Raw genomic sequence first — 8,859 nt, 5'->3', positions numbered from 1 at the left:
CTTTCCCTTATTTTTCTTGTGTGTTTACATATGTTTATAATATGCTTTGATCGCTTAGTATCTTATATGCCCCCAAGTGAACGAGGAGTCTAAGGTTCTCAATCACTTGCCATTGACCAATACCTGTTCGAACGTTATTGCTCGCGTACTTATAAACAATCAATGATAATATAACAAAACAGCACACGTAATGAGTAAATACTTGTAATAAATACAATAATTGGCAAGAATAACTGGCTACACATAGTTCCTTTTATTTCTCGTAAAAAATGGGCAAAAATTCATGTATGTACGAGTGATCTAAAATTGATCTTACACTTATAAGCGACCAACCATCTAACTGACTAGCCCTTGTTCAAAAACTTGTAAAAAGTAAAATTAATACAAGCCAAATCTTTAAAAAGAAATGTTCATTGATAATACTTGCGCAGGTGTTCTCCATTCCAAGCGAGGAACAAGATCTCCGTTTAAGCACGCAAGCTTGTATGTGCCTAGTTGAAGAATTTCTTCACTTTGATACGGACCCTCCTAGTTTGGTCAAAGTACTCCAACAGCTTGACCGAGAGTGTTGAGAAAAACTCTTCTAAGTACCAAGCCTCCTACGTCTACGTACTTTAGAATCAAAATATCGAGCGACCTTTTGCAAGTAAGCTGCAACTCATAATTGAGCCTGCTCGCGCCTTTCGTTAACCAAGTCCAAAGACTCCATTAATAATTGGTTATTCGTATTCTGATAGTATGTTATCCTTCTATGCGAGAGTGGATCTAACTCAACTAGTAACATTGCTTCATACCCATAGGCTAAGGAAAATGGTGTATGGCCTGTTGTTGTTCGGTGTGATATTCTATACGACTAGACTACTTCTGGCAATTATTATGGTCATGCTCCCTTTGCTTCTTCGAGCCTTTTCTTCAGTGGTCCTTTAGAGTTTTGTTTACAGCTTCTACTTGTCTGTTGGCTTATGGATGGGCAACTGATGAAAAGCTCTTCATTATGCCATGCCGCTCGCAGAAATAGGTAAGCAAGTTGCTATCAAATTCTGTGTCATTATCTGATACAATCTTTTTCAGCAACCCATATCGGCATACAATGTTTTTGGCAACAAAATCCATCGCTTTCTTGGTCCTGATTGTCGCGGGCAATTCAGCTTCAACCCACTTAGTAAAGTAGTCGGTAACAACTACTGCATACTTGACATTCCCTTTTCCTGTGGGCAAAGATTTGATCAGATTTATTCCCCAAACTGCGAATGGCCATGTGCTTTGCATCTGTTTAAGCTCATTCGGGGATGCTTGAGGTATCTTGGAGAATCTTTGGAATTTATCATACTTCTTGACAAATTCCATAGAATCCTCGATCATTGTGGGCTAAAAATATTTTTCTCGAAGAATCTTTTTTGACAAACTTTTCCCCCAGCATGATCTCCACTGATCTCCACAGAATCCTACATGTACTTCTTGCATCAATTCCTTAGCTTTTTCCCTAGAAATACATCTCAATAAATGCATTGATCATCCTCGTCGATATAGAATTCCATCGAGCAGGATAAAGCGAGTTGATTGCCTTTTTAGTGTCCTTGCCTTATTCCTATCTGCAGGTAGCCATCCCTGTTTGAGATATTGAATAATGGGAGTCATCCACATGTCAGACACTTGTATTACTAGGGAGGATTCTTCTACTTGAATGATGGGAGTTGTCAAACGATCGACTGGTACTATGCTCAAAGTGTCGACATCTTTTGCACTTGCTAGTTTGGCCAAGGCATCGACGTTCGAGTTCTGGTCGCGAGGTACTACTTCTCAACTTGTGCTAGCAAGTATTTTTCCTTGTTTAGATACGCAACCATTTTAAGACCCCTAGCCTGATATTCTCCAATGATTTAATTAACAACTAGCTGGGAATCGTCGTATATCTCTAATGACTTTATATTCATATCCTTGGCTAGTCTCAAACTTGCGAGTAGTGCTTCGTACTCGAGCTCATTGTTGGAGGCAATAAAGTTGAATCTTATTGCACAGTGAAACTGATGCCCTTCGGGGGTAATTAAAATCAACCTTGCCTAAATTGTGCTCATTAGTTGACCCGTCTACGAACAGTCTTCAAGCGGGAGTTTAGTATTGATCTTGGGTTCTATAATCGGCTCTCTGGCTAGGAGTCCGGTGAATTCAGCTACAAAGTCCGCTAAGGCTTGACCCTTTATGGTTGTTCGGGGTGCATAGGAAATTTTGAACTACCCTAGCTCAACTACCCATTTTAGTAGTCGACCAACGGCTTCTGGTTTTTGAAAGACTTACCATAGTGGCTGGTCAGTAAAAGCAACTATGGGATGAGCCTGAAAGTAGGGTTGTAGTTTTCTTGATGCTAGTATTAAGCAGTAAGACAATTTCTCTATAGCCGGATATTGTAATTCTGCTCCCACTAGCTTTTACTTATATAGTATACTGCATTTTGAATGTTGTCTTCCTCCCTTATTAAAATAGCACTGCAGCATACTCTATTGTGGCTAAGTAGATGTACAAAGTTTCTCCTTCGACTGGCTTGGACAGAATGGGCGCTCGCGACATATGGCCTTAAGTGCCTGAAAAGCCTGTTCGCACTCTTATGTCCACTCGAAATTTTTGTTTCCTCTAAGTAGATTAAAAAATGGGACCCACTTGTCCGTAGACTTAGATATGAATCTACTCAGAGCTGCAATTCTCCCTGTCAAGCTTTGTACATCTTTAACTTTGGCTGGTGACTGCATCTCAATCAGTGCTCGAATCTTTTCGGGATTGGCTTTGATTCCTCGTGAGTCTACTATGAATCCCAAAAAATTTCTTATTCCAACTCCAAAAGAACACTTAAAAGGATTAAGTTTCATATGATATTTGTACAAGATGTTGAAGCACTCCTACAAGTCCTTGATGTGTTCACCATCTTTTCTCGACTTAACCAGCATATCATAAATGTAAACCTCCATGTTATTACCGAGATCTGATCTTTGAACATATGGTTTACTAGTCGTTGGTAAGTCGCACCAGCGTTTTTCAAACCGAAGGGCATTACTTTGTAACAGTAAAACTCTGTATCTGTTCAAAACCTGGTGTGTTCTTCATCAGGTGGATGCATACTAATTTGATTATAGCCGGAGTATGCATCCATGACATAGCATCGACCAGTTGGTCAATTCTTGGAAGTGGGAAGCAATCTTTTGGGCAGACTATATTAAGGTCTATGAAATCAACACATGTCCTCCATTTACCATTTGGTTTAGGAACTAGTATGGGATTAAAGACCCAAGGTGGATAAAACGCTACCCTGATGAATCCATTTTCCTTCAGCTTCTCGACTTCTTCCTTTAAGGCTTTAGACATGTCTTTTTCGAGCAGCCTTCTTTTTTGTTACACTGGTGGATGGTTTTTTTCTATGTTCAGGACATGGATGATAAATGTTAGGTCTATACTAACCATGCCTTTATGCGACCAGGAAAATACCTCCTGGTTCCTCCTCAAAAACTCCACCAGCTTTATTTTGATCGTTGTCTCTAAGTTTTTACCGACTTTCACAACTCTGGTCGGATCTTTTGCTTCTAGTTGGACCTCCTCGAAGTCTTCCATGGGTCCAATGCTTTCTTCAAAATCCCCAAAGCTAGGATCTAAGTCCCTATCCTCACTTTGGGCAACACCCTATTTGGTGACTTGTTCAGCAACCTTTTTTCTGCTCCGCTCCTCGACCCTCCCCTTCTTTCCTTTGTGATCGAGGAGTTGTAACATTCTCTGGCTTCTCGTTGATTTCCCAACACGCACCCAACTCCTGCATCAGTTGGAAACTTCATGGCTAGATGCCAAACTAAAGTTACTGCTCGCAGATCTACCAGGATGGGTCTTCCAATTACGACATTATACGCGGACGGACAATCAACTACTATAAAAGTAATGAGTAATGTCCTGTTCGCGGGTGTCGCTCCTGCCGTGACCAGGAGTCTGTTTAACCTTGTTGGTGCTAGCCCTTCAGCAGAGAAACCGTTGTATGTCTGGTTGCATGGTTCTAAATCTTGCACTATATGTTTCATTCTGTCTAGTGAAGACATAGAATGTTTGTCGAGCTTCTAGTCTCCCACAATACTCGTTTCACCATCATGTTGGTGATTTGTACATCTACGACCAAAGGATCTGAGTGGAATCGGACATGTTGTGCATCCAGCTCAGAGAAAGTTATTAAATATTCCTCTGTTTGAGCTTTTTTGGGACTTCGCTCCTCGACGTTTAGCGATTCTATGTCATGATCATGATGTAGAGTTCTGACATATCTTTCTCTTGCCTTACCACTGTCACCAGATATATGCGGTCCCCCGCAGATGGTTAGCAAAGTACCAACGACTGGAGTTGACTATAGAGGAGGAGAGCTTTCGCGTACAGGTGCCTGCTCGTTGCCTCCGTTAGCCCCTTGTTGGAAATTTCCCCCTGCTCGTACATATCTTCTCAGATGTCCCTGTCAGCTGGTTACACTCATTGGTATCATGGCCATAGTCGTTGTGGAAACGACAAAACTTGGTTGTGTCCCTCTTTGATATGTCTTTCCTGATTAGGGCTGGTCGCCTAAAGGGGACTGTGGTATGGCTGGCCTGATACACTTCATCTCGGCTATCGACCAGGGCCATGTAGTTAGTGAACCTCGGCTCGTATCTATTCTGCTTAGGGCACTTGTTATCAGATGTCGCCTGCTCAGTGTTTGTCCATTTCCCTCCATTCTTATTATTACCTTTGTCGTTGTTGCCATTGGATTTTCGAAACCCACTGGCGGCTTTGGTTGACTCTTCCTTCTTGCCCTGGTCAGCCTTTGGGGACTTTCTTCATTGGCGATAGCCTCCTCCAGCTTGATGTACTTGTCTGCTCGATTTATAAATTCTTGAGTGCTCTTGTCTCCATTTTTCCGTAGGCTGCTCTATATGGAAGATTGGCGTTGCACTCTAGCTATGATGGCCATCATCTTTCCCTCATCGCCAATAGTCTTGGCTCGAGCAGCTGCTCACATAAACCTCTGTATATACTCTTTGAGAGACTCTTCTTCCTTCTGTCGAATATTGAGCAGTTGATTGGCCTTTGTCGGATGTATCCGACCAGCATAAAATTGTTCGTAAAATTCTTTTACGAACATCTCTCATGAACTTATCTGTCTGGTGGAAACTTGAAGTACCATTCCTGGGCACAATTAGATAAAGTAGTAGGAAAGATTCTACATTGAGCATCTTCGGACACCTTTTGGATGTCCATTTGTATCTCAAATTTATTTACATGAGATACTGGGTCTTCTCTTCCTGTAAAATTGGGTAGCACTAGGATTTTGAATTTGCTTAGAATTTCTTCCACATCAATTTTGTTGGCGAATGGGGTGTCCTTTCTCTAGTTAGATTCTATATGGGACATTTTATTGTCGACCATCAGTTGCACAGCTTGATTCAGGGCATCTATTTGATCCTGAACAGCGTATGGTATGGCAGGAGCGGCCGAAGCTGGGGGGAAGTACTCATCGTATCTTTCCCTTCAATCATCAAGTACGTCCCTTAGATCCTCATCCATACGTCTCTGCTCATTGGCAACTAGTCAGTCAAAGTTGTTGGGTTGTTTGGGCAGCCCCCCAGCGTTCTAGCTTATTGGTCGGTTGTCTGTCGGAGGAGGATTTTGCTACCCATTCCTTTCCTCCTGGTGTCGACGATTGTTTCTCCTTTCATAACCAGAGTCTCCTTCATTGTAATCATGGTCGTCTCTGAATTGCAACCTGTGAATGTGCGACCTGCTGTACGAATTTTTCCCCTCTCTTCTCCCAGGTCCATCATGGTAAACAGGTGGAGGCCTGCATTGGTCATTTGGTCCCCGGACATTGCTCTATTGTGGGGTGTCTCGCACCGAAGAGCCTAAGTCCATTTGTCTCTTACTTCCTGAGGAACGTTGTCCCCTGCCAGGAGGGTTCTATTTGCCAGTTGTTTGACGTCTAGGGCTTCTAGGACGCTGTTCATCCCTATTTTGTCTTTGCTACTGTATATTATCTCGACCAACACGAGAGGGTGGTTGTTGCTCGTTATTTCTATTAGGATTCTGGGTCTGGCTTTCCTGGTGAACAGCTGGGTATTGTTCTGTTTGCTGTGGACACCTTGGGTATTGTGGATTTTGAGGACACTTGGGGTTATCTGACTGTGGATTTTGAGGAGGGTGGGGGTTTGGAGGCAGGTTTAGCTGAGAGGTTGGTGTAGGTGGAGCAGGTTGTTGTCCCTGAGCCAACTGAATGGCTGCCTCTAAATCTGTTGTAGCGTCACTTTGTCGACGATCCATGTCTGTCTATCATTCGGTCAAATCTCGGCGTTTTCGGTCGATCTCCATCTGCTGCATCACCATAGTTTTAGCCACATTCTCTTGGTTAGTTTTTAGAGTGGCTAACTCATCTTGCAACACTCCCAAAGTTGTTGCAAGGTTTCAGCGTCCATTTCCCCCTCTTCTAATTCCACATGTGGCTCGTCCTCTGCTACACCTAGTGGAGGAGGTAGATTTGGCACATTTCTATATGTCAATCAATCTTGACCTGCTCTCCTGGAGTTCTTCGCCATTGTTCTTTTGAAGTTCTTGAGTTTAGCTCTCAACGAAAGCACCAAAATGTTGATCCTCGATTTAGTCAACAACACAGAGTCACGAAAAATGATAAGGATTACAAAACTGAATGCAATAATTAAAATGACACAATGATTTTATAGTGGTTTGGTCCGAGAGATTGGTAATAACCAACGTCCACTTAGTTTTTTTATTGATGTAGACTACAAAACTTACGATCAGTGAACTAGGGTTCACTAAGTTTCACAAGCTCCGAAGTTGAATACAAAGTTCGTGTATAAAAGCACTTGTTCTCTTTGAATACAAGATATTGCGTATGAAATAAATGAATCCCATGAGTCCAATTTATAGGCTCAAGGATGTACATATGGGTCATCCTTAACTTTTGTTACAAGCATAACAAAATAGTAACAGAAATAATGATATTTACATATAAAAGTAATCAAATATCTTGGGAATATCTAACTCATAACTATCTCTAAGTGCTTGCCTCGGTCCTAGGAGCAGATATGGTCGTATATGTCAGCACATCTTCTTTTCCTACTGCTTAGCATTTTCCTTGTGCCTATCGAGCAACTTAATTTCCTCTCAATATTCTGGTCGTTTGTAACATCCCAAAAATGCTAATAGGGTTTAGTGCCATGATTAGCGTGCTAAGAGGGCATAATTGGATATTTGTGTGATTAACTGATTTAATGTGTGACTATGTGGCATGCATGATATACATGCGATATGTGAGTATGATTATATTTAGATGCATGTTTATGAGTATTAAATATGCATGTGGGCCCATTCTTGATAATTGGGTCATATTTGTAATATTGGCTCAGTACGGGCATAATTGTTGTTTATGTGAGTAAATGATTGAGACCACATTATTATGTAGATATATTTGCAGTATACGGCTCGAAGCGATCCTAGTGCGTGGTTTAGCAGGGTAGTCACATCGAGGTATAATAGCCAGCTCGGGGCGAGCCTAGGGGTATTTTGGGAAGTCAATGTAAATTTGGGATTTATTGAGTAACAAATAAGTGTTTGGTGATTAATTGGGGCATGTCGGGGTTAACTGGGAATTTATAGGATTGTTGGAGAATTAGTGGAAAATGGGAAATAAAGACTGTTTTACCCTTGAGGGGACTTTGATGGAAATTTGTTAAGCATGAGCAAATTGGTCAATTTGATAGAGGATAGGCTTAGTAACTTAGAAACTTTTACAAATTAGAACACTCTGTTTTGGTCACCACTCCCAACCGACCCTCTCCTCCTTCTCTCTCAACTTGGTGGAGCCTTGAAGAAGCTTAAGGGAATCGATGGCTGAAAGCGCTGGGAAGTGAAGATTTGAGGCTTAGAAGTTGGTTAGCTGCAACTAGGGGGAGTAGTTCACAGCCAAGGTGAGTTTTGATTGTTATTTTAATGGTGTTTTGTTTTGGTTTTATAGCTGTTTCTAGTTTTAAAGTTTAAGATTGTGAATTTGAATTTGGATGGAAGTTTTAGGGTGTCAAACTGGAGTTTTATTGCTAGAATCATATTGGTGTTATGTTGGGAAATGAATTGTAGTTTTAGGAGTTATTTTGGATGTTTTGGTGGACTTTAGGCTGAGGAAAACGCTGGAAAAACCCAAGGGTTTCTGGGTTCACGGGGACACACTGCGACCGTGTGCCCTAGAAGGCCCTGGGAGGGCTGCTGTCATGAGGACAAACCATGACCCTTAGGGGAAAGTCGAGGCCCACCTCCCTCCAAATGCAGAGGCTGCGCCTTTGACTTGAGGTGCGTCGTGACCCTCAGGGCCAGGTCACAGTCCGCCTAGGCATTTTTGATCTAGGGATGTCTTGAGGCTTAGTGAGGCTCGGGGATCTAAACTTAAGCGCTCGAGACGATTTATACTACCCGGTTTAGTAGATTCAAGGTCCCAGAGGCTAGTAATTTAGTCTGAAGTTTTTAAATGGTTTAGAATCTCAAGGTTATCCATTGTCGCTCTGTGACTAAGTTTTTACCGCAAGGGCTCAGGAATTAAGGATTGTGCTTGCTACTCGGGATCTGAGGTAAGAAAACTACACCCTTGTGTGGTTGTGCTGGGACTGATTTTATATGTGTCTGGATATATGTGCTATGTAATTATGATATTGTTATGCGAAATATGAAATGAGCGACCTAAGAGAGTCGGGGCTGATGACTTGCAAACAGGTTGCGGCTCGGCCACTGTGAGCTGAAGTCAACTAAATAAACAATGGACTCGGCCTAAGCGAGCCAGAGTCAGCTAAATAAACAATGGACTCG

The sequence above is a fragment of the Humulus lupulus genome, chromosome 7 (genome assembly GCF_963169125.1).
Source record: "Humulus lupulus chromosome 7, drHumLupu1.1, whole genome shotgun sequence".
Lineage (NCBI taxonomy): Eukaryota > Viridiplantae > Streptophyta > Magnoliopsida > Rosales > Cannabaceae > Humulus > Humulus lupulus.
The sequence above is the reverse complement of the archived record's forward strand: the minus strand, read 5'-3'. Positions refer to the sequence as shown.